The sequence below is a fragment of the Saimiri boliviensis genome, chromosome 1 (assembly GCF_048565385.1).
Source record: "Saimiri boliviensis isolate mSaiBol1 chromosome 1, mSaiBol1.pri, whole genome shotgun sequence".
Taxonomy (NCBI): Eukaryota; Metazoa; Chordata; class Mammalia; order Primates; family Cebidae; genus Saimiri; species Saimiri boliviensis.
Window position 1 is genome coordinate 89788402 of NC_133449.1, and position 27438 is coordinate 89815839.

At 42.2% G+C, this 27438-nt stretch overlaps 1 long non-coding RNA gene across 1 annotated transcript in view; it reads left to right on the plus strand.

Moving 5' to 3' along the window:
- Positions 1 to 27438, plus strand: part of LOC141581051 (uncharacterized) — a 285372-nt gene that overhangs the window by 234045 nt on the left and 23889 nt on the right. The window contains exon 6 of the long non-coding RNA XR_012513494.1: positions 22670 to 22757. This is a non-coding gene — a long non-coding RNA (uncharacterized LOC141581051). The remainder of the gene's footprint in view (positions 1 to 22669; positions 22758 to 27438) is intronic.

Below are 27438 nucleotides of genomic sequence, written 5' to 3' on the forward strand. Positions count from 1 at the left end.
AGGCTCATCCACCCAGACTCCTTTCACCAGACCAACACCAATTCACCCCTATGGAAGTGAGGCTGGACAAAGAATGATGGTGATGAAAGCAGTGGCTCCGTGGGAACCACCAAAAACTGAGCCTAAAGAGTAGGAGTAAGCCAAGGAGTCACCCAGGCCCAGTAAATATCAGGAATTGGGGTTTTCAAGGGCCATTTGTTAGACCAGGGTAGCCCAGCAGCAGACATGAGCTAGAAACAAGAGACTGTATTCAAAGTGAAGCTTGCCTGGCTCGTCATTCCTCCTGCTGTTGCAGGACATAGTGCCTTTCCCAAGAATGGCCTTCCCAGAATCTGAAGGCCCGTCAGATACCACATTAGACCTGCTACTTTTATCAGCTCCTCCTGATAGAATTCCACAATATGTTTGACTTTAAGCATTGAACTTCTAGGCAGGTGGTCTAAGAATCCATCCATAGAGTAAACACCACCTGATCAACACCAAATGCCTCCTGAAGTACTTTTCAGAATGTGTTTGTGGACCGCCTGTCTCAGAATTACCCAAGATGCTTGTCAAAAATGCAAATTTCAGCCGGGTGCAGTGGCTCAAGCCTGTAATCCCAGTACTTTGGTAGGCCGAGGCGGGTGGATCACGAGGCCAAGAGATCGAGACCATCCTGGTCAACATGGTAAAACCCTGTCTCTACTAAAAATACAAAAAACTAGCTGGGCGTGGTGGCGCGTGCCTGTAATCCCAGCTACTCAGGAGGCTGAGGCAGGAGAATTGCCTGAACCCAGGAGGCAGAGGTTGCAGTGAGCCAAGATCGTGCCATTGCACTCCAGCCTGGGTAAGAAGAGCGAAACTCCGTCTCAAAAAAAAAAAATGCAAATTTCTAGACCCCACCCAGAGCTACTGAATCAGCATCTCTGAGAGTGTGGCCAGGAGTCTGCATATTTAATAATGTATCAGATGATTCTTATTTATGCACCCTGACATTTGAGCTCTACCAGATAACCCCAAAATACAAGTTTCCTGGAAGTGGCTAAGTGGCAATGACAAAGTCTGGCCCATACTTACTCCTTTATTCATTTACTTACTCAACAAATATTTTTAAAGATTTTGTGCCCGAGGCATTGTGTTAGGTGCTGTGAAAAGTTAAATTTAACCAGTTAGTACTTATTTCTATTCAACAGTTAATCCATTCTCATGGGTTTCTAGGCAGTGTGCAAGGTGCCACAGATCCAACGTGAATAAGTACTAGGTTGGTGTAAAAGTAATTGCACAATTAATTTTGCACCAGCCTAATAGTTTCTGACTGTTAGTTTCTGAGCTGGGCAGGGAGGAGGACCCTCATAGAACCAATGTGAGGCTGAGGCAGGAGAATCACTTGAACCCACGAGGCAGAGGTTGCAGTGATCATGCCACTGCACTCTAGCCTGGCAACAGAGGAAGACTGACTCTCTCTCAAAAAAGAAAAGGCACAGAGACATAAAGATGCTGAGCATTTGTGAGGGCCAATAAGCAGTCTGGTGTGATCCACCTATGGGGTGCCTGCCAAGAGGAAACCAGCTGAAAATGAAGCCAGAAACACAGGCAGGTGCCAAATGTTATTTTGGAGTCTGAACTTTGGTCCTATGAACCAGAAGTTTCTAAACCTGGCTGTGCAGTTTCTTAAGCCCTGTCCACTTCTGATCTGATTCAATCTGGGTGGGACCTACGGGTCTGTATTTTCACCAAGCTCTGCAGGCGATGCCAATGTACTGCCATGATTGGGACCCACTGAAATGAATATTGCTAGAAGGATTTCTAGTAAAGGAAAGTCATTACAACAGTTGGACTCTGGGCAGAGTGGGACTATCCAGTTGATTAAAGAGGCAATTAAGCAACAATTTTTTTTTTTGAGACTGAGTCTTGCTCTGTTGCCCAGGCTGGAGTGCAGTGCCTGATCTTGGCTCACTGCAACCTCTGCTTCCCAGGTTCAAGCGATTTTCCTGCCTCAGCCTCCTAAGTAGCTGGGATTACAGGCATGCACCACCATGCCCGGCTGATTTTTTTATTTCTAGAAGAGACAGGGTTTCACCGTGTTGACCAAGACTAAGGTCTTGAACTCCTGACCTTAGGTGATCTGACCACCGTGGCCTCCCAAAGTGCTCAGATTACAGGCGTGAGCCACTGCGCCAGCCTTAAGAAATAGAACGTAAGGAGGCCTTCACTTTCAGCACTTGCACAATCCTGGAAGTAGGGCCTTAAATTGTGTGCCCTTGGCACCGCACTTACCACACCCTATCTCAGCCCTAACTCTGGGAACAATGCAGAGGTCTGAAGGAAGAGAGGGACATTTATCAGAGCAGGCCATAAGGAGGCCAATACAACACTCCTGGGAAAAGAGGATGGTGGCTTCAGGAAAGGAGAGATGATCGGGGGACCCTTCCAAAGTAGCACCAGCAAGACTCAGGTGATGCACGGCAGGAGTCCAGGGGGATGCGGAAGTTCTCCGGCTTAGGGACTGGAGCATTGGTGGTGGGCACCGGCAGAGCAGATGTGGTAGGTTTGGGGAGAAGATAAGGGGTTTAGTTTGGAACGTGCTGAGTTTTAAGTTCTTGTGGAAGATTCTGGGCCGAACTGTACTAACTTTTCCCATAAAGATATATTTGAGTACAACTCGTTGCAAGAATCTCAACAAATTCAACAACTGGTTATTAAGCACGTACTATGTGCAAAGCCCTGTGCTAGAATGCTGTGGGGGTACTGCTGGGACACAAAAAGTGAATAAGTCACTACCTTAAGTCCCCAGGACCTCGTCTATGCAACAAGTAATTCCTGTATATATTAGTGTATATTAGATTCAATGATAAAAGTATCGAGTGTGCTGCAGGTGCCTAGAAGAAAGATTTGTAAGATTAATTCTGACTGTGGAGACTGGAGAAAGCTGCTTGGAGGTGGTATGTGCACTGGTTTCTGGATGTTGGTACAGGAGAGCAGAGTGGGCAAAGTAGATAAAAATTTGGGCAAAGCCACAGCAGTTGGAAATGCAGAGGAGTAGTAGATTACTTTGAAGACCATTTATGAACAGACATTTATTCAGCACTTTATGTATGCCCAGTACAGTGGCAGTGTGGCAGCCATGAGAGCTACTACAGTATGTTTTCCACCATTTCCCTGGCACTGAGGCCACTCTCACTCCAGAGGCTACTCTCGGCCAGTGACTGAGCAAGACAGGGATTTTTGGGCAGGCCCGTTCCTAGATGATATGGTTTTGGCTGGACAGCTTTGGCTCAAAGACTCCTGGTGGCCTTGCCAAACCTTCACTATACTGCACCGTGGTCCAGGACACTTCCATCCAGTCTCCCTTCACTGTCTCCTTCCCTCAGGGTCTGATCCCAGCCTTACTGGCTCGCCTCAGTTTCTGTCACATGGACTTTTCTGAGGACCCAGGCTAACTCAGTTAGGTATTATGAGGAGGATTAATAGTAAGGTGATTCTTTTTCACAGTTCTTTGCATGTGGAATTATTCCTTACATCATGTGAAGGCTATCTGTTCTAAGGAATTTAGCAGAGATGTATTTTATAAAAAGAAGATTTTTTTGAGAAAGGACAAATCACTTTGCACTTTTTTTTGTGTGCATATCAAAATTTCTCAAAAGAGGTACTGGTGATGTCAAAACAAGTTTGTAAGCCCGCAGTAGCCTTGGTGGGAGCGGACAATACTGGGGAAGGCAAAACCGAGCTGGGGATGTTTCTGCTGGCCTCACTGGCTCTGTGCTTTCTCAGACCATACCCTAAATATGTTTTCTAAGGTTCCATGATTTTCCAAAGATCACATGGAACAATGGAAACAGGTTTTGGAGCCCAGAAGGCCTTGGTTCAAATTTGCAAATGTGTCACTTTCTCTGTAACCTCCAACTTAGGTTCCTTGACTTTTCTGGGCTGCTGTTCCCTCATCTGAAAATTGGGCTACCATATGGAACTTGCATAGTTACAGGGAAAATTAGAGAAAATGTATAGAGTGCCAGCTACTCTACGACTGGGAATTTTTGTGTTAGTTTTATCAAAAAGTTAGGCTGAGTTTAGCAGTATAAAATGAAATGGAGTCGAGATGACACCGAAGAACACTTCAGGCTAAGGATCCAGTGTTCTCTCTGTCACTGCCAACAAGAGAAAATAGTTCAGGGATCCAAAGGGAAACCATCCAGCAGCCAATACTAGAGATTGCACTTTTAAAATTGTTTTTAACTTCAGCTATTAGAACCAGAACCTTTGCTGCCAAAGGTTTTATAGTTAGCATAGAATTTTTTTTTTTTTTTTTTTTTTTTTTAGTTAGTATAGGATCTCATGGCACACAAACCTCTTCTCTCCTCTATCAGGGTAGTCAAAATTTTGGATCGGTGGACCCAGATGGTTCCATGGCAGGTATCACTTGGGACAGAAAATTATAGACTCTCACTCTTCTGATTCCTGGCAGGGGACAATTCCAGTTGTGTGTACCTATAAACCTCTATAGTGGGTTAAAGATGGCTGCAAATGCTTCAACACTCCTCCCATAGAGATGTAGGCTTCATTTGCCCTCCCTTTGATTCTGAGCTGGTCCACTAGAACACAGTGGAAGGGAGGCTCTGCTAGTTTTAAGACTAACCTTTAAGAGAATAGGCAGCTTCTTCCTTGTTCTTTTAGAGCCCTGAGTAGACACATGGAAAACCAGGCTCTCCTAGAAAGATCACATGGAGAGGCCATTTAACTACATGGAGAGAGAGAGACCAGCCAAGCCAGTCTTACAGCCAGAGCCATTATCATGAAGGTGCCAGGAATGTGAAGAAAGTCATCTTGGACCCTCCAGATCAGACCAGTTGTAGCTGAATTCCACTGAACAATCCCAGGCAACACTAGGTAGAATAAAAGAGTCACCTGACTGAGAGCTGCCAAATTCCTGACTCCCCAAATAGTGAAATATAACAAAATGGTTGTTTTAAGCCACTAAATTTGGTAGTCATTTGTTATGTGGCAGTAGACAACCCTGAAGAAAGTGTCTGCACTTGAACCTCCTTTTGTATGGTACCCAGCTAGCCTTACAGACTTGAAATGACTTGACACCCTGAGCACTTTATTAGACTGAGGTTTGGCATGTCTTGGAACTTGTTGCCTGCTTATCATTTCAAGACACCGGGTGTGTTTGTATGGGACAAATTCAAAGGAATGTACCATGCTCAATATAGAAATTGATTAGCTCCTTCAACCGTAATTTTTCCCCCTTGATTATTGTTTTAAAATTTGGAACAAAAAGATTGTAGAGAGGAGAAAGAGAAAGGACAGAGTATGGGAAAGGGAGAAAAGAAAAATCAAAAGATGAAGGGGTTCCAGGCTGTTTAGAATGTACTCAGAAAGGAAGAAATAAAAATGAAACCTTTAAATGAAGAAAAGTCCCAATCCCTGCCTTCCTTTTGGAAACCCTGCTCATTGTTCCATACCAACGCCACCTTAGAGGAGGAATCAAGACAAATGGCTAACCGCCACAGAATTCCTGTGTTCTCAGATTCGATTTAATATCACTTTCTGTTTTATATTTATTCTTTTAGTCCACAAGCATTTATTGAATTGGTATTTACTGTGGGGAAGATCTAAAAAAAATATGGTGTCATTGAAACATCTACTTCACCCATTTGAGACTGAAGATGATACCTCTTTTCATAATCAAATTAGTGAAATTCTGTACCCCCATTCCAAGGGCATTCTCCAGTCCTGGAGTGTCCTGCCTGTGATATATTCCAGAAGACTTCAGGTACTTATCCAAATGACTTGAAAGAAAACCCATTCTGTCTGCCAAAGAAACCATTCTCCACCACCATTGTTGCAGCACATCTTCACTATAGAGCTGCTGAAAACAGTAAGTCCCTTCAACTCTTTAGCCAAAAGAAGTGCTATGGGGGCAGAGGACCATGGCAGAAAGACTCGGGATTATTGTGCCTACCTTGCCCCCACAGCAAGCAGTCCTGTGCAAGCCTTGTGCATTGTAGGAATCACCACTGAATGTGTATCTCACTGGCAGTTTGGCAGTGGTTTCTGAGAGTTCAGGGAGGATGAGAACAATCTTCCCTCCCAATGCCTTGTCAATTTTGGGTGCTTCAGACCCAAAGATCTTCAGGGAAACATCTATGTACCTGACAATGTTCTCCTGCCTAGATATGCCGTGGAAGCTAGGTGACCAGGCAGTAGAGGCTTCACGGTAGCCACAAGCTATGCCCCAAACCAGACCTCTTCCATGAGCAGGCAGATCAGGTTTCCAGAGAGAAGTCCCTCCCTCCCAGGCCCAAGCCTACATCATCTCCTTCCCTAGGATGAACCATTTGTCATCCCTTATGGCCTCAACAGAAAGTCAGAAACTGTCTAACAATACATTCCCAATGTCCACGGCCACTTCAGTAAGACAAAATGTCTTCCTTATGGAGAGGGCATACACAAACAGAATTAGGTAGCAACAACAGGGGAAAATGTGTGCAGTCATGGAACTTGAGAGCTAGAACAGACTCCAAAGACCACATGGTTCAGCCTCCTCTGACAAAAACCAGAGGCCCAGAGGCTTCACCAATCTATGCAAAGCCATGCTCAGTGTTTGGTAGTTTAGTCCAAGTCCTCAACCAGAGATCCTTCTAGATTTTCACAAAACTGCCTCTCTTGGCCCCCTAAATTAAACTGAAAGATACTTAAGGAATTTGGGGGCTTTACTTTTTTTTCCTGTGCCTAAGAAAACATTCCTTGTTAAGCCAAGGCAGGGTCTGACAGAGCTTGGCAGCTGGAAGTGTCTTTCTAAATTGACAAACACCACATCTCTTTTGAAAGTGAGATCAACAATTTATGCCTCTCAAATGTGAAGAAACGTGTTTCTTTGTGCAAAAAGAAAAAAAAAAGAAAAAGAAAAAAACTGCAGTGAAATTGCTGAAGACAAATATTTTGGGCAAGGCAGTCAGCAAAGCAACAGATACTGAGTTGTTCAGAACAGTTAGTTTATTTATGTGCAAAAAAAGGGAGAAAAAATACAGGCAAATTATTTTCCATTTGCAAATATGTTCTGTGAATTTTCCCAGAAGATGAATATACAGGAACTCTGAGTTATCAGAACTGAATGCCCAATTATTTGATAAAGAGGACAGGCTGAAATAGGGCTAAAGAGGGAACAAAAATCTTTATTCACCCTATAGCAAAATCTTCTCACCACTGCCATCCAGGATTATTGATGAGCTGAGTTATATATTTGAGATCACTGGCTTTGAGGTGATCTCAGTTTAAAACACACACTCCATTTATTTATATGTATGAATGACATGAAGATGATGTAATTTTTGAAAAAAAATATTAATAGCCCTCCATTCATTCACTTTCATTCATTAAAGTACCGGTTGCATGTCAAGATTATAATAGTTTCTGGATATATAAATATAAGATATGAGAACTACCTTCAAGGCTCTCGCAGTCCAAGAGGGGAGAACAGACTATAACGAACAAATGACAATTGCAAGCACTGTCAAGCCACAGGCACGATGATGTGAGAATGATTAGACAATGAGCTACCAGAGGCACCTGGAGTAAAAGTAGGGCGGGGGGGCTAAGAGTTAAAGAGGAGGTGCATGAGCTTAAATTTAAAGAGATCAGCACTAAACTATGTAAAAGTGGATGAAGAGGAAGAGACAAATACGAGAAATGAAAAGACACAGGTGAGCAAATGACTTGGCAATCAGTTGGATGTAGGGTTTCTCGAAGAGGGAGGCAATATGTTAGTTCCCAGTGACACATCCTGACCAGATGCCTAGAGAGCTGACAGCAGTGCAGGCTCCTGGGAGCTGTGGTCCCCTCTTGGCATCTCATGCACATAACAGAAGCAGCCAGTGCCATTATCCCAAAAGGGTTACTTTGTGCACATGGCAGAATCCACTTCTGACCAGCCCCACCTGACAGGCTCAGCTGCTGCTGACTGATCCGTAACTCTCAGAGAGCATTCATGATACAGGATCGTCTGTGACTTGTTGGAACTTAGTTCCCCAGAGCTTGGATTTTCCGCCGGCTTAGCTACTCTGCTTGACAATAATGCCTTCCATTTCATGCCCAATGTTTGGACTCTTAGCCTTCATTTTTACTTTAATTCCGAGATCTCTGGTCTGACTGGCTAGGTAGTATAGTCAGTAAAGTAAGGAAACTTGGAGAAAGGCTAATAAATTTTACTTTGACCTTGTGTTTTAAGTGTCCATAGGACCAAAATTCCTCCAACCAATGAATGAAATTATTTCTTTTACTTGTTGAAATTTGGTGTACAGCTTGCCAGCCACTTTGTTTTTGTTCTTTGGCTTGAGTATCAGCTTTTTGCTGTTCTTCCTCCTTTTCTTCTTACTTTACTGCTGCATCATGAGAAACAATTGCCCTCCTTAACTCTTCTACTCAACTGCATGGGTCTGGTCTAGCAGAATGCCCACTGTATTCTCATTTTGAATTCATTCAGTTGTCTTTGTGTGTTCCCTGTACCACACCATTGCACACTTGTATGCATGTTGTCTTGTATTTCTTTTTTCTTCCTTTCTTGTGTTATAACTCAAGAAACAGATGCACATCCATGATTAATTGAAATAGGATAGGACTGATTATTAAGGCAGAAAATTCTAGAATTAGGTATGTTCACTAGAATTAGGGGAAAGAGGGCAGGTGCATATACTAGGAGTCTAGACCTAACTATAGATGTTGGGAGTTCAGTCTGCAGGCAAAGTAAGGATGTTTCAAACAGGGATGGGCCAGGTTGCCACTGGACCAGAGGACATAATGTGTGTAGAGTGTGGCGAGTGGAGTTCATACCAGAATGGTATGGAAAGACGATGGCATTGCTTCTGACAAGAAAGACTCAGAGGCTGGTCGTGCAGATGCTTGCCAACATCCAAGGAAGGCCATAATGAGACACAGAGAAGATGGCGACAGCATCTGGTTACCAGAAGCAGGCTTAGGCAGAAAGCAGAACAGCCAGGGTGAGCCTGAGACCCCCTGGAGCTTCTTCAGCAGTTCTGCCTCCAGTCCAGGAGCTATGGAGTAGGGGGGCAATGGGGAGAAAGGCATAAGGGGAGATAACTGTGGCCGTGTGAGAGGAGTCCTCATTGTCATGAGCCCCTGAAGACAAGGATTGTTCTACCTCTCTGGCCTCCAATAGGAGTGCACGTAGTGAGTGCTTAGTAAGTACAAATTTAGTTAAGTTGAATTAAAAGGCCACCTTCAGTTAATTATTCAAAAATCCATTATAACAGATAATTTCATGGGTTTAATATACTGCAAGGGCATAAATGGAACCCAGAAAAGGAACAGTTTCATACAATAAAAGCCTGATTGTGCAGATTACAGTGATTGACGGAAATAGCCTCACAGGCCCTGACACAGCCGATTACACACAGATGGAGACTCAGCAGCCTTCACTGACCAAGAGTAGCACTGCTGCCCTTGCTATGACGCAACCACACTGGGCTGCAGAGGTGGCCAGTCATCAGAAGCTCCCTTTACAGTTCTCATGGAATGGGAGAAAGGATCATCATTCTCTTAGCCCTTCATTCTGTTCTGGAGACTCTAGCTTGGCACCTGCCTGCTCACTAGGTATAAGTAACTAGTAACAACCCCTGCGTATTCCTAAGTGTCTACTGGGAAAGTGAAGGGGAGGTCAGTTTCCTAGGATCATTCACTCAGGTGCACCATATAAAAGGCCCAGCTTTAGTGATTCCCACATTTGTTCAGTGCATTAACTCATGGGTCCGCCCAAACTACCCATACCCTAAAGGGGACAGGTATGGGAATCTGCTGTATTTAGGCTCTAGACATTCGGTCACCTACACTTGCCAGAGAAGAATACATTTCTGTGACACACATGGGAGAGATGCATAGTTTCTGCTGAGGTAAGGGTTGCCACCAACCACCCCAGATGGACATAATGTATATTTGCACAAAAGTTTTTTTTTCTGAACAGATGTAAAGAGAAACCAATACTGCCTGAAGCAAAACTGTGAAACTGAGAAGTCGTGAAATTTGCCTTGGGTGTCTCCAACCCCTTCTGTTTCCCCTCAGTGACCAAGCCCTGGCCTCCCCACCCCTCTGACCCTCTGTTCCCTGCTCCTTCCTCATTCTGGATGCCTTCCTAAAGTCTTAGAACACACACACACACACACACACACACACACACACACACACATACACACACGCGCACGCACACACACACACACACACACACGGTATCTGATCACATCATTATACACATTACAGTGGTAACTGCCCCAGGTATTTTTATTTAAAACCTTTTATTATGGAATAAAATGGTTTCTTAGGTCTTCCCTGGAAGGAATTTTTAGGCAATATTAAACAGGTAGAATTTTTTTGTTTGTTTGTTTTGGGGATTACAATTTGTTTTTTCTTTTTACAAACGGGAGTGGCTGGGCTCAGTGGCTCACGTCTGTAATCCTAGCACTTTGGGAGACCAAGGTAGGTGGATTACCTGAGGTCAGGAGTTCAAGACCAGCCTGGTCAACATGGTAAAACCCCATCTCTGCTAAAAATACAAAACTAGCTGGGCATGGTGGTGCATGTGTGTAGTCCCAGCTACTCAGGAGGCTGAGGCAGGAGAATCTGTTGAATCCGGGAGGCGGAGGTTACAGCAAGCCAAGATCACGCCACTGTACTCCATCCTGGGCAACAGAGCAAGACTCCATCTCAAAAAAAAAAAGAAAAAGTGGGAGAATCTTTTCTCTTTTCTAGCAATTATACTGTACTATATCAAAGGCTGGCTGGCCCCAAATATCAATAAATTACTGAAAGTTTGCTTTAGATGTGCTAGATGCTGGTTAGTTACTTTAGAAGGGGCTTGAATGTATCAGGTGCTAAGAAGCTACTTCAGAAGGGGCATCCTGGATTTCTCCCCTCCTCCAACCTTTACCCCCTACACCTATTTCCCTGCTAAAGAAAACACCTCACATTGACAAGACTCTATGAAGTACTGAGATATTTTTTATATGTTATCTAATTTAACCCTCCCAAGAGTTCTATGAGAGAAGATTATAATTATCCTAATTAAAAGTAATTCCATTTACTGCTTTCCCTAAAAACACCATTGCCTTGGCTCAGTGACATTATACTCTCCAGGTTTTCCTCCTCCTCCCTCACTGCTCCTTCTCAGGACTTTTGCTGGCTCCATTTCTCCCTGCACCTTAAATACTGAGGTTCCTTAGGACATGGCCTGAAATTGTGCTTCACGAATCTGAGGCCATCTCATTCATCCAGGAACTTTCATTGCAGCATGCATGTCTAGACTCACAGTGACCTTCTGAGCCCAGCCCTTTCTCGGAGCTCCAGGCCTTTACAACATCTGTGCTTGGATATCTCACAGGTCCCTGAAACACCATATGTCTAAAGCCAAATGCATACTCTACCCCCACCATCCACCACTCACCATTGCCACTGAAAAATCTGACTCTTGTTCCTTGATTCCTCAGTCCCTAGCCCACAGTCAGTGGTCGGGCCCTGTCTGCTGCTCCCCTCCTCATGGCCTCTCACCTCCACTGCTACCATCACCTCCTCACTAGGACTCCTGCAGTGCTCCCTAAATGGGCCAGCCACATCCACTGTATCCTCCTTTAACCCACTCCCTATAGTATAACCTGAGAAATTTTTATAAAATACAAATCTCATCAAGCCATACCACTGCTATAACAGTCAATACAGTCAATAGTTGGCCACAGCCCTATAGATATGGCTCCCCAGCTTTAATATGGCCCCTGAGACTCAGGGTGATATGAGTCCCTGCCCAGCTTTCCAGCCTTATCTCACCCCCCAGTCTCTTTCATCAATACTCCTGCTTCTCTGGCTTCCTTTCAACTTCTTGGAAGTTCAAGGGTCTTGGTACCTCATGAACTTTGCATCATCTTTTCTTCTCATCCAGCCAACTCTTAATCATCCTCAGAATCTCAACTTAAATGTCACTTCCTCAAGAAGATCTTCCCTAATTCTTTAGATAAGACAAACTCCCTTTGGGATGTGCTCCGATGACAAATAATCCTCATCACAATGAAAATGACTTGTTCAATGTCTGTCTGCTTATCCAGACTGTAAGTGTCCCAAGAGTGAATTTTTTTTCAGCACTCTGTCTTCAGTATCCAGTGCAGTGTCTAACACATGCTTTGTTTTTTGTTGAATTAAGTGGTTTGTCTAAGCCATGTTGGAAATGCCAAAGTAAAGACTGGAACCCCAATCTGTCTGTCTCCAGGGGCCATTTTTCCCTATACCTTTTTCCATCACTGTGTATCCCCCTCCTCCCACCACTTCTTAGATGCCCTGGAATGCTAGTCATGTGATCATCCCTTAGAGGAGGTAAATCTCAGCCTCTTGGTTCCGAATCCCCTACATCAATCCTCAAGCATCCCTGGTGAATGTGCAAACCAGGCAGCAGCTACTCAAGGGCCCCCTAGTGTGGTGGGGTATGTGTTTGTTCTAATGTATGTCCACAAATTATTTACATTCCTCTCTGTGAGAAATGGAGCTGAAGCCCCTTCCCTTGAGTGTGGACTGGATTTAGTGACTCACTTCTAAGGAGTAGTTTTGGCACAAGTAACCCTCTGTAACTTCTGAGACTAGATCGTAAGGACATAGCAGCTTCCACTTTGCTCTTGAGATGGAAGGGTTCCTTGGACCCCACTTCTTTGATGTGCAGATAATTCTCTCCCTCTCTGCTGTGTTGCTCCGCTCTTCTGCCAGTGGAATTTGAGGTTTTTATGAGTACAGGATGGGAAGTGTGGTGGCCAGCGTGGTTTAGGAAAAGGCAACATTCAAGCAGGAAAACAGGGATATAAGTGAATTGGGCCACAGTTTTTGGCTTAAGGGTGGGGCTTCACCAGGGACTCCACCTTTTTCTGCCTAGAATTTCTCTGCCTCCTATACCTGTCACTCTCACTTGAATCACCTTACTCTGGAGAAGTCAGCAGCCATGTCATGAGGACAGTTAAGTAGCCCTATGAAGAGAAAACCACATGGTAAGAAACAGGGGTGGCTCCTACCAACAGCCAGCCAGACGCTGAGGCCTTCTAGCAACGAGCCATGTGAGTAAGCCATCTCAGAATGACATCTTCTAGCCCAGTTGAGCCTTCAAATGACTGCAGCCACACTGACATCTTGACTGCAATCTTATGAAAGACTCTGGGCCACAACCACCCTGCTAGGGTGCTTCCAAATTCCCAACACACAGAAACTATCAAATAATGCTTGTTGTTTTAAGCTGCTAAGTTTTGGGGGGTAATTTGTTATGCAGCAGTAAATAACTAATGCAGAATAAAAAAGAGAGGAATAGTGAAATCATACCAAATATGATCATAGGGGCAGTTTTTGGGAACAGACAAAAAGAACAGCTACTGTGTTGAAACCCTTTATCTTTTTATGGATGTGATTATATGCACATGACAATGCTGAGGTGGGAAGAGGGGTACCAGGGCAGAAGAGAGCCTGAATTAGAAATGAGCACCGAAATATGAGCCCCAGACAACCTAAGGCCAGTAACAGAAGAGTGGAGGTGGCTGGGTGTGGTGGCTCATGCCTCTAATCCCAGCAGTTTGGGAGGCCGAGGTGGGTGGATCATCGGACGTCAGGAGTTCAAGACCAGCCTAACCAACATGGTGAAACCTGGTCTCTACTAAAGATACAAAATTAGCCAGGCATGGTGGTACATGACTGTAATCCCAGCTACTCTGGAGGTTGAGTCAGGAGAATCGCTTGAACCCGGGCAAGGGGAGCGGAGGTTGCAGTGAGCTGAGATCGTGCCATTGTACTCCAGCCTGGCCAACAAGAGTGAAACTCTGTCTCAAAAAAAAAGAAAAAAAAAGAACAGAGGCAAGAACTAGAAGGCCAATGGTGGTATGCAAATGTAGCATCCATAACCAAACACTGAACTACAGAAGGATATCTAAAAGTAGGAGCCAGAAGACCAAACTGCCGCAGAATTGGAAATATCTCTGAGATCACAGCAGGAACAGAGGAAGTGGAAACGGGATTACACTCTGGGCCTTTTGCCCCAGCTGGCTGAATTTCCAGACACTCCATATATGAAGTTTTCTTCTCCTAAAGCATGGTGGAATGAATGCTGGTGGGTCCCATCCTATCCCCTTTACCACCTGAGTATTGGCTAATAACACTCACAGCTGCCAGCTCTCTCTGGAGAACTGGCCTGCAATCACCCACCTCCCCCACAGCAGAGCTGGGTCAATGACTAACTGTCAGAGGGGTGTGAAGAGCTGGTGCCTTTGCCTTGAGGTGGAACTAACGTTAGTGCAATTTATGCTACAGAGCTTCCCATAGAATTAGACTTAAGGTAATTTCCAGCTGAGACCATGTTCTTACCCTTCTCCTTCCAGCTCCCCTCACTCCTCTTTCCCAATAGTGCTCCTGCAAGAAGTCAGTTGAACAAGAACCTCGATTTCAGGTGATGGTACTATAACACAACTTAAAGGCATCCCATAGTTTCTGATATTTGTATGTCAGTGTGTATTGTGTGTGTCTCTGCATGTTTGTGTGATTGTGGTGATGATGATGATGTAAAAATATTTAAAAAGAGAAAACAATAAAAATTAATCTTGCTTAAATAATACATTAATCAATCAAGTGAGAAGGCAAAACCTAGCGATTTGATTAAGTGGTTTAAAAGAAATACGCATTAGTAATTTCTCTACATATTTGTTGTAGAACACCTTTTCCCAGAATCTCCTTCCCTGTATGCATCTGTGTTAGAGTTATTCAAAAGAAAAATTTACAAAAGACTTAGAAGGCAGAAATGAAGCAGGACTACGAGTCTCTAAAGGTTGCTGTGGTTAGCTGCAATGAGAGACAGATATGCAGAGGTGCTGATATGTTCTACGTCAGCCTGGCTCTTTCCACTCTGTTTCTAATTCTTCTTCTTAATTGCTGGATCTGCTGACTCACAGTGACCCCACACCCACTATCAGATGCAAAGACAGTAGCTCACCATGGATTTCTCCACCAGGTCTCCTTCATGGTCCTACTCTAGCATCTGGATGTGCCTGGCTTCCCCAATTCCCTAGCAGGCTCTGACTTGCCCAGTCATGCCAATGTGTCAGGAGGGTTGATTAGTGATTTTCTCTCCTCCAACTCCCTTTTTTGGGCTTTATATCCTGAAATTTCCCCATAATTGTGAAGGATCTTGTTTTTATAATAAATATTTTATTCCATAATACTTAAGGTGGTTGGCTTCCCTGATTATACTCTAATACCCTGATATACTCATGCACTGATTACATTTCATTGCCATTCTGTATGGTAACCATCATACATTTCATTAAATTGGTGTAATATTAATTTCGTTGATGTTATTTTTCACTAGAAACAGTCAGCTCCCTAGAGATATGTACGATATTGAGAGCTTGCTACTCTTCTAGCATGCTCACCTGAGGAAAACATTACAAGATTAGGGGAACATTGAATAAACACTGAAATACTAACAGGCATTGGCAATGAAAAGACAATGGGGGATTTTCATTTAGATCCTATTTCCCATTCATCATTCTGATTACAATGTGAAAAACAAATTATAGACAGGTTAAGAATGGAAATGGGAGCCGGGCGTGGTGGCTCAAGCCTGTAATCCCAGCACTTTGGGAGGCCGAGGCGGGTGGATCACGAGGTCAAGAGATCGAGACCATCCTGGTCAACATGGTGAAACCCCGTCTCTACTAAAAATACAGAAAAATTAGCTGGGCATGGTGGTGCGTGCCTGTAATCCCAGCTACTCAGGAAGCTGAGGCAGGAGAATTGCTTGAACCCAGGAGGCAGAGGTTGCGGTGAGCCGAGATCACGCCGTTGCACTCCAGCCTGGGTAACAAGAGCGAAACTCCGTCTCAAAAAAAAAAAAAAAAAAAAAAGAATGGAAATGGGGAAACCAATTAGTAGGATATTGCAGCAGTCCAGGCAGGAGATAATGGTAGGCTGGACTAAGATGGCAATAGAGTGGGAGTGAGGAATCTTTGTCTGCCAGAAGACAGCCTAGACACAAATAACCATCTCAAAGGTAACAAAAGCCTCTGTCTCTGAACCACCATCATAGAAGAACTGGGACATTTAACCTTCTGGATCCCCTCTCTTCCCTTGTGGAAATTCCAAACGTCTTACATGTTGTTTAGCTTTAACTTTTTTTTGCTAGCACTACTTAATTTGTTTTTGTTCAACAATGCTTAACATGCTTCTCACTACCTAGTTACTATTTTAAGTGCTTTTCAAAGGTTGGCTCATTTAATCCTTATTGTAGCCACAGTGCCATTTTCCTGGTGTCTTCAGCTGGCAGCAAAAACTTCTGTCACCACTGCCATTGCTGCCTCTATCACAGCTGTTGGTTTGGCTGATGCAATTTGGTTCTATTCCTGTGACGGCTATTAGTCTCTCTGACATAAGAAGGAGTATCAGTTGGGTTTCATGGTTGCAAGCAACAGAAATGAATTCAGGTTATTTTAAGCTGCAAATAAATTTATCTGTAAAATATCAGCCCTGCGAGTATTCAATATTCATATACACCATGCTCCTTTGTTTTTATACTTTTACACACACACACACACACACACACACACACCACTAAATATAATGCAGCTTTTCTTCATAATAACCAAAAATGTTGTCACATCCTTGCCAAAATGAGACAATCCACAGTTTCATCAGACACTGTATACCGGATTTTTGGGTGATTTAACTTCTTCTTTGGTTCAATACAATCCCATGTTGAGGTTCTAAAATCTAGAGACTAAATTTTGAAGTTAAACACCACAGATACATCTATATAGAACAGTGGGAAGAAGAGAGAAGAATTTGTTTTATACACGGCAACTGATTACATTTTGTTTTATACACAGCAACTAAAGAAGTATGGATAGAGGCTTCAGTGTATTTTCAAAGATACTCAAACCTTACATTTATCCCATCCCACATACTTTTCTTACAATGTTATTGTCACTCCTCCCACTAATAGATGTAATCTAGGTTTCCACTTCTTTAATCTGGGTGGGAGTTTATGACTCCTCCAACCAATGAACTATAAGCAAAGTGATGCTATGTGACTCTCAAGACTAAGTCATAAGAAGGATGCTTTCTCTCTCTGTCTCTTTCTCTCTTTCTCTCTCTCTCCCTCTCTCCTCTCCACATGCCTTCAGAACCCAGCTAGCCAAGAGAGAGCATCAATTGCCAGGCATATGAGTGGAGAAACCTTCAGATTATTCCAGAAGCCAGCCTTCATGTCCTACAGCTGAGGCCTCATTTGTCAGGGAACAGAGATAAGCCTTTCCCACTTTTCTCTATCTTAATTTTTTACCCACAAAAGCCATGAGAAGTAAATAATTACTTTTTCTTTAATCCATTAAACTTTGGGGTAATTTGATACGCAAAAATAGTTACAAATACACAGTCTTATAAGCATGATTTCATCAATAGAGGAAACCAGAATAATGTCCTGAGATGGTCAAGGTTCAGTATAGCAAATATGGTGCATTGACAAAGGTTTATTTATATATAGCTGAATTAGGATACCAGTGTTGTACTGTTGTCATTGCCAAGCAAAAGCACCTTGTCTAAGGTGTTCTATTTGTTGGGCTGGGGAAAAAAATGAAAGCATTTAACATATTATTAGCTGCGTTCCAGGTGTCAGTGGTATTGATCTGCTCCTGCATTTGGAACAAAAGTAGCAGTGGGAAATACCAGCTGATTAAGTTTATGGTAGTCCACTTTCAACACTCAACCATGTTCTTCACTGGCTAAATGGAAAATAAAGTAGGAATATAGTAGGAGTTGCCACATCTGTATCTTTCACCTTTGAGGATGGCCCTGATTTCTGATATTTCCCTCAGAAATGTATTCATCTGTCTATTCAATAAATACTTATTGAGCACTTATTATATGTCAGTCATTGTTCTAGGAGCTGGGAATAGAGCAATAAACAGGGCAAACAAAATATCAAACCAAGGAGATTGCATTCTAGAGAAGGAAACAGACCATATACAAACAACTAATTGTACAATGTATGGCCAGGTGTGATACGTACCATGGGGTAATACTGCTTTTCTATAAGTATTTTGCTGATGAGGAGATGCTCCAAGAACTTACACTTGGCCCTTCCTATTATAGTAGTCCATACTCTATGAGTCAAGAAGTCAATGTAAGGATTCTTCTAGTTGCTGAGGTTGTCTAGTTCTATCTGTATTCTGTCTGTCTTAGGTAAGGGAAGATAACCATGAGATGAGGGTTTGGGCTCTCACATGACCTATTATGAGGGCACTGGATCAAAATTCCACTTAATACCTCTTCCTCATAAGCGTTGATACTAATGTGGTTCTGGACTCCAAAAAATTTGTGTAAGTCTATGGTCATTGTTGAAATGCCCCTAAATGTTTTGAATGTTTCCCTTTCTCTCAATTACACTTACCCGGTAAGTGGCTTCAGATCTCTTGGAGAAGACTGAGAAGGAAGATAGGTTCACAGTATGTTCTTGTGATGTGGGTATAAACTCCTTCCTAAGGCATAGTGAGCCACTCTGTCAGAGGTGTGTGAACCAGAACAGCTCCATCTTCAATAGGAGCTGGCTAAAATAAGGCTGAAACCTACTGGGCTGCATTCTTAGATGGTTAAGGCATTCTAAGTGACAGGATGAGACTGACATTTCAGCACAAGATACAGTCATAAAGACCTTGCTGATAAAACGGGCTACAGTGAAAAAAAGCTGACTAAAACCCACCAAAACCAAGATGGCAAAGCGAGTGACCTCTGGTCGTCCTCACTGCTGCACTCCCACCAGCACCATGACAGTTTACAAACACCATGGCAACACCGGGATTATTCTATATGGTCTAAAAAGGAGAGACATGAATAATCCACCCCTTGTTTAGCATATTATCAAGAAATAACCATAAAAATGGGCAACCAGCAGCCCTCTGAGCTGCTCTGTCTATGGAGTAGCCATACTTTTATTCCTTTCCTTTCTTAATAAACTTGCTTTCACTTTATGGACTCACCCTGAATTCTTTCTTGCATGAGATCCAAGAACCCTTTCTTGGGGTTCAGATCAGGACCCCTTTCCTGTAACAACACCTTCAATGAAAGAGTTCCGCATTGTGAATTGAAAACCAAAAATAATTCTAAGGCCCCCTCCCCCCAACCATCTGCATGGACTTCCTCCTCAGCCAGGGTGCTCTAAAATTTAACCTGAAAGTCTGGTTCAGGTCATGACGGGAAGTGAGGGTCTGCCCTTATATACCCTCCAGCATTAACATCAACACAGACCTTAAGTCTGATAAGAAACATTCACAGTTTATTCTCTCTGAAACCTGCTATCTGGAGGCTTCATCTGTATGATAGAAGTTTGGTCTCCACAACGTCTTATCATAACCTAGACAATTCCTTTCTATGGATAATCACTCAACCAATTGCCAATGAGAAAACTTTTAAATCTACTTATAACCTGGAAGCTTGGAGTTATCCTGCCTTTCTGGACTGAACCAATGTATGTCTTAAATGTATTTGACTGGTGGCTCATGTCTCCCTAAAATGTATAAAGCCAGGCTGCACCCCAACTAACTTGGGCACATGTTCTCAGAATCTCCTGAGGGCTGTCACCAGCCATAGTTACTCACACTTGGCTCAGAATAACTCTCTTCAAATATTTTACAGAGTTTGACCCTTTTCATCCACTGAATTCACCAAAGTAGAAATTGGGTGAAATGCTGTCACTTAATTTGGGAGTAATGAAAATTAGATCTTATTCACCAGACCTATCTTATAAAAAATTGCAAATCAAGTAGGGCTTTGGTAGGCTGCCCCTGTCTTTCAATCCCAGGAATTCCATGAAGAATGAACCAACATCAAAGATCTCTTTAGAGCAGATCATTCTGATTAGCACCTGGCCCAGAGCCTACTCAGAAGCCTCACTCAGTTTGCCTCTGGCAATTAATTCCAGGACTTGGCCTGTGCCATCCCCCACACCTTTCCATCCTCATCCTTGGTTGATTTAACTTCAATCATTATCTTATATACACTAATTATCTTTACCTATACTACTAATTACTTACTACTAATTAACTTAACCTAGGACAGAAGCCAGAATTTACTAAAGTTCTTGCAAAGAGCTGCAATAACATTGTAAGGAAAAAGCTTTTCTCCAGTTTCTCATCAAATGAACACCTCTCTGCAAGGAACATCACATACTTTTAATCACTCTACCAATTCAACTTTTAAGGCTTTGCTTAAATTCATGTCAAGGTCATCAAATGAAATTCTGAAGAGCTATCTTGAACATTTTGTAATAATCTATTCTGACTAGAAAGGAGTTTAAGGACCTTTTTGAATTCTTGCAAACACCATTCTCATTTTATTATTTGAATGAATGTGCCTGGGGCGGACTTCCCTAGTTTTTTTTAAAAAAAAAATCCCTAGCAGATCCTTCAAAGTAACGTGTTTCTTTCCTGCACTGGGCCTCCATTTTTTACAAGGTTACTCATCACCCCATCTTTAGAATGTGTTTGCTCTTGGTCTTTCCTAAAGAAATGTCTTATTCAGCATTTATTGCCTCTTCCACTCCAGTGGTGGGGAGATGTACTGGCCATATGGAAAGAGAGATCAGTAATTTCTGGTGGTTAATGTATAACACATTTAAGACGGGCTCAAGATTTAGAGGAATGAGCCAGCTTGGGGTTAATAACTGTGAAGTCGAAAGTAGTTTCATCAGATTGCATTTGAATTTCTAATTCCAGCCCTTCTCTTTCTCCCTGCTTCTCCATTCTCAAATGGCAAGGCTGAGAGAATCCCCAGTGCATCCCATCTCTTCAGACCCGAGAAACATCATTCAGAGGAATTATGGTTGTATCTCCCATCACAATTCTGTCCATTTGGAAAAGAGCACAGAGTTCAGGGAGTAGCTTCAACATGGGTCTGAGCCTTTCTCCAACATTTCCAAACATTTATATTTCGTGGCTTCCTCTCTATTTTGCACTTTTATCCTAGCTCTTGCTGAAGGTTGGACCTGACCCCAAATTCATTGCCCTTCACCAGGATGACTTACTGAGAGCTGCTTTGAGAAGCAGCACGGCAGAGTAGAAAGAGTGGATTTGGGGGCTATAGCTGAACTCAAACCCTGGCTCTGCATTTACTGGCTCTGTGACTTTGACCACATCTCTTGCCTCTGCGAACACCGGTTTCCTCATCTGGAAATGAAGTGCATCAGTCCTGCGTCAGAGGGTTATTATCAGAATTAGAAAATACATGTATATATATATGAATTCAAAGGGATCTCTGAAGAGATAATTCTGACCTTCCAACCACAGGAACACATTTATTACTGGGTCTGACCTTGTTTTGCTTTTACCCTTCCTAGTTTCAGCTGGGCCTCAAAAGCAAAAAGGCCAAGATCCAACAAGAAAATCTGTTTCTGCTGTATTCTCTTGGCTGCCTAAGAGGACTCTTGGCAGGCTTTCTGGTGATTTGTCCAAGCCTGGGGCTCTCTTTCCTGGAGTTTCCATCACCTTGTTTAGAGGAGAAGAAACTCTAAGCATCGGTGTACAGTGCCTGAGAGGCAGTTACTATCTTTCTTAATCTGAAGTACTTCAGTCCTTTCTTTCCCTCTTTTTCTTCCAAAGAGACTAATACACACTGTGGGATGTAGAATAATATTTCTTATAAGGATAACAATAATAATAGCGGCCTCTATTTATTTCCTGCTTATTATTGTCAGACGTGAGAAACCAAACACATTATATATTACCTCAATTATTAATTCAATAGGAATGGCAAATACTAATATGGTATAAGAACATTAAAAGGGATAAAAATGGGTATTTCATATTGATAAAATATACAGTCCACCAAGAAACGCTATTAGTCATGAACTTCCATGCACCTACCAATATAGTTTCAAAAACGTATGAAAAGTTTCTAGCATTTTACAGGGAGAAATTAACAGAATGACACTCATGTTAGAAGTTAACACAATTCTCTATAACAGATATAAAATACCCAAAATTAACTAAGTATAGCAAGAGTTAATATAACATGGTAACAGTTATATAGAATTTTGCACTCTACAGAGATTATACATTGTTCAGAAACATGTGGAAAGAGTTACAACTAACCATGTATTAGGCCATAAAGAAAATTTCATAAACTCCAAAAAGAAGCATTCAAAATAAGCGTATCTATTGAACAAAATGCAATAAGACTTAGAAATTAACAAGAGGATAGCAAAAAAAAAAAAAAAAAAATCAGTTCCTAGAACATTTAAATGCCGTTTCATAAATGTTTATTACATGTATCAGTCAGGGTTTTATCAAAGACAATGACCCCTTAAGAAATATATAAATGTGTTATAGAGATTTTACTTTATGCAGTTGTGGTTGCTGGTTAAATACCAGTCTCTGTAAGGGTATTGTCATTGCATCTGATGCTGGAGCTACAAGTCCTCAGGGCAGGCAGTTAAGATGTAAAGTAGGAAGAGCAAGAACAAGCTGGAACCCATAAGCACAAGCTTGAGCCAATAGGACAAGCAAAAACTTGTGTTTATTCTTGTTGCCTCTGACCTTGGTCATAAAGAAGCCCGAGCCCTTTGTCATGAAACTAAGCTCACACACACACACACACTCACTCTTTCTCTCTCTCTCTTTTCCTGGCCCAGGAGTCAGAGAAGCTGAAGGAGGATCCAGGGGAAAATGAAGCAATTCCAATCCTGGCTACTGCCTCACATCAACAAGGAAACAGACAAGGTATGTGAGTTTCAAAATGGCTATTGCTTCATTTACAGTCTCCAAATCGCCCAAGGGAATCTCTCTTGAAATACAGCCTAACTGGAAATATTCAAGAAAGAGAATTCTGGGAAATGTAGTTCAGCCTAGTCAAGGCTACAAATTACAAAGCCACCTTAGTCTATCCTTTGCCAAGTTTGCAATCATACGGATCTCCATACTTAACCTCTAAATAAAGAAAATAATAAAGTAATGCTTCTGCCTAACATAATACAGTTATCACCATGCAACCAAACTTATGGTCACTTAGGGGTCAGAGACTTTTTCTTAAAGAGCCAGATAGCAAATATTTTAGGTTTTATAGGTCACATGGTTTCTTTTGCAACTATTCAATGCTAGTATTGTATTATGAAAGCAGCCATAGAAAGTGCATAAGTGAATGAACATGACTGTGTTCCAATAAAAACTTATTTATAAAAATAGATGACCAACCCATGAGCCATAGTTTATTGAGCCCTGTGTTAATTCTTTTACCAAAAGAGAGTAAAAAGTCCTCTTTTTGATTTGTGTAATCTTTTATTCTTCTCCTGATTCACATGTCACCTTTTGATATTTTGTAACTTAAGTATTGAGATATAAAGTTAACATATGTTATATTAGATAAGGAGATGAGAAGGAAGGAAGAAAACAATAATATTTGGTTAATATATACATAATATGCACATCAAAGTAAGTATTCATAACTTTTTTTTTCTGAAGCAGAGTCTCACTCTGTCACCCAGGCTGGAGTACAGTGGTGCGATCTCAACTCACTGCAATCTCCGCCTCCCTCCTGAATTCAAGCAATTCTCCTGCCTCAGCCTTCTGAGGGTGTGCATCACCACACCCAGCTAATTTTTTTCTATTTTTAGTAGAGACAGAGTTTTGCCATGTTTGCCAGGATGGTCTCAATCTCTAGACCTCAGGTGATCCACCTGCCTCAGCCTCCCAAAGAGATGGGATTACAGGCGTGAGCCACCGTGTCCAACCCATACTATTATAGTCTACTTTTCTGCAATGGTCATGTGGTCATAGCTGATATTTATGACTGCCTTCGTATACTACCCATTCATATTTTCTTATCAAGCCCCGTAACTAGTCACAGTTCCTTATCTATTTCCAAATTTATTCCTAAAGGGTCTGGACCATTAACAGTTTTGCTTGAATTAGAAGTTGTTGTAGTTTTACACTGACTTAATAATCACAAAATGTGAGTATACTAAAAGTTTTCCTAGAGGGTGTCCTGCATTCTAGACATAGCCATTCCATGGTAACAACTTAATTTTCCCTTGATAGTTAAGATCATTCACCACAGCCAGTGTAATAACCCCTTTCTTTATATGCCTGTAGATTCAGTGGCATTAGGAGCTCAAAGTGGCCAACTGGCAGTCTTCTCAACTGTGAGTTCAATGGAATCTTTGTTGTATCCCTGGTGGAAGCATTTCTTCTTTTGGAACTAAGACTTCTAGAGACGTAGAGCCTGAAATTGTGGGGATGAAAAAAAAATTGTGCCAGTGGATCACTATGGTTGATCATGAGAACAACTTCCATTTCTACCTTTTGCTTCCTAGACTTGTGCAGCTTGCTATGGTAGAAATAGCACTATATAATGGATATTGATTTACAACATTAACCACAACCTGAAGGACCTTGACCCAGCCTCAAAAGGTGTTGCCACCCAGCTAGTGCTGTAACTGAGCCTTTAAAAGGCTATTCTAGCATTTTAATACATCAGTTGCTTCAGAATAATGGGTAACATGGTAAGACTAGTGAATTCTGTGAACATGAATCCATTGCCTCTCTTCATTTGCTGTGAGGTGAGTTTCTTGGTCAAAGGTGATGCTGTGTAAATTACTATTTGGATAAAGTATTTTGACAGTTCAAAATGGTAGTTTTGGCAGAAGCATTTCAAGCTGAAAAGGCAATTCCATATTGAGTAGGAACAAAGTGCTATCCCTTCTGTGATGGAAGCAAACCAATGCAATCAACCTGCCACCGGTAGCTGATTGATTGCCCCAGGGAACAGTGCCATATTGGGGGCTGGAGTTGGTCTCTGCCTTTAACAGAGATTGTGTGTAAATAGGCCCTGGCGAGTGAAAGTTCATGAGGCTGAGCCCAGCATAACTCACTCATGTGGGTCACAAACATCTTCACATTCTGTTTCCGTTTGCAGAGATCTGTTTACATATCTCTTCTCCACATATCAGTTTTCCATTTGTGCCTTCCAAGTCGCTGACCATCCAGGCAAACCGTTAGCCACACCCATGAACTGATGTAGACCCATATGTCTAGCCATCTATCATCCTAGAAAAAATGAACAACCACATATCCTGTTCAAAATCCCACCTACAGGAAATATTTCCCCTTAATACAGTCTTTCAGGGCTGTCCCAAAGTGGGATTATATTGTTACAGCTATCCACTTCCAGGTGGTACCTGAATATCATGAAGAATGGGCCGTAAACAAACTTCAAATGTTTTCTTCCTCAGTCAACTGATCGTGGGGAACTCCCCATGAGGCCATAAGTGTGGTTGAGAGAAAGAAGTAAATGCAGCATCAGTAGAAGACATTGGCATCTGAGCTACTTCCTAATGCAAATTACTGTGCCTCCAAGACCTGCTTAAATTGTATCTTATTGATATCACTTCCATTTGATAATGGAGTGCTGCTGTCCATGACCAACTTTATGGCTTAGTAGGGCAGACAATACCCAGAATGGGCAGCGCAGGCTATATTGTAACTTTGTTAGCTCAGGGTCATATGTTCAGCCTCTGAAGCCCAGTAGCAAGTCAAAAGCTGTTTCTTAAAAGGAAAATAGTCACCCCCAGAGAACGGTATCGCTTTGCTAAAAAATTCTAAGGGTCTCTGCTGTGATTCACTTATAGCAACCTGCCAAAGGCTCCCAACAGAATCCCTATGAACCACTAATACTACCAGTACCTTCAGGTCTTCTGAATCACATGATCCAATTGGCAGAACAGCTTTCGTGTCAGCTTGGGCTGTTGTAGAACCTACTCTTATTCTGGGACCTACCTAAAACAAATAGCTTTTTAGGTCACTAAGTAAATAAGTAAAAGTAGTATGTGCAAATGAGAAATATATTGCCAGGAGACCCAGTAGGCACCATGCGTCTTTCTTAGTAGTAACAGAAGCTTGACATAGCAACTCGACCTTCACTGATGAAGAGAAATCCCTTCATATATCAGATGATTGGACCGCTAGAACTTTCACCAAAGTAGCAGATCCTCAAATTTCCGTGGGATTTATCTTCTGCACTCTCTGGTACCCAAATGTCTTATCGATGTGTCTAGAGTAGTTGCTGCTTTCTGCTCACCATGTCCAATAAGCATAGTATCCTCAATGTAAGGATGTTCCATGAAAGAGGAAAGTGAATCAAGGTCTTTGCAGACCAGATTATGACAACAGGCTAAAAGTTGATATACATCTGAGGTAGGACAGTGAAGACATATTATTGCTATCTTGCCAGATGAAGGTCAACTTCTTTTGATGGTCTTTACTAACAAGTATAAAGATAAAAGCATGTGCCATATTAATAGCTGCATACCAGGGATTTATTCATTTGCTCCAGCAACAAAACTACATCTAGAAAAACAACTACAATAGGAGTCACACCTGATTAAGTAGTCTATTGTCAGTCGGGTTGAATCATAGCCTCTGCATCTTTCAATACCTTTTGGTGCCACTAATCTCTACTATTCCTCCAAGAATGCAGTATTACTTTTAGTTTAGTGTTTTTGTGAGTAGAGACATCTCAAATGGCTTCCACTTGGTCTTTCCTACCATTATGGCCCTCATTCCAGGGGTCAGGAAACCACTACTAGGATTCTGCTTGTAACTTAGTGTGTCTATTCTAATTATGCATTCTGGAACTGGGGAAATAAACACACAATGATTTCAGGACACACTGGGCCCACTGTGAGATGGACCTGAGCCATGTAATAGTTCTCTATTGCTGCATAACCAATTATTCTGAAACTTAGAAGCTAAAAAAACAAACATTTATTACCACCCAGTTTCTATGGTCAAGGGTCTGGGAATGGCTTACCTGGGTGCCTCTGGCTCAAAGACAGGTTTGTAGCTAAGCTGTTGCCTGAGTCTGCAGTTTTCTCAAGACACGATTGTAGATAAAGGATTCACCTCCAAACTTACTCACCTGATTGTCTGCAGGCTTCAGTTTCTCTAGGCTGTTTGTTTGAGGGCCTTAGTTCCTCACCATAACACATGGGCATATCCACAGAATTACTCTCAACATGACAGCATGCTTCCCTCAGTGCAAGTGATCCAAGAGAAAGAGAAAGAGAGAGAAAAAGAGAAAAGAAAGAGAGGAGTCAGTGGAGAAAAAAGAAAGAAAGAGAAAGGAAGGAAGGAAGGAGTCATAGTCATTTTATAACCTGGTATAGAAAGTGTTGTCCCATTGTTTCTGCTATAGTCTGTTCATTAGAAGCAAGTCACGAGGTCCACCCCATACTCAAGGAGAAGAGATTACACAAGATTGTGAATATCAGGAAATGGGGATCTTTGGGGACCACTTCACAGGCTGTCTACCACACTGAGTTATTGAAATAAAAATGAAAGTTGCCAAGTGCAGTGGCTCACACCTATAATCCCAGCACTTTGGGAGGCTGAGGCAGAAGGATTGCTT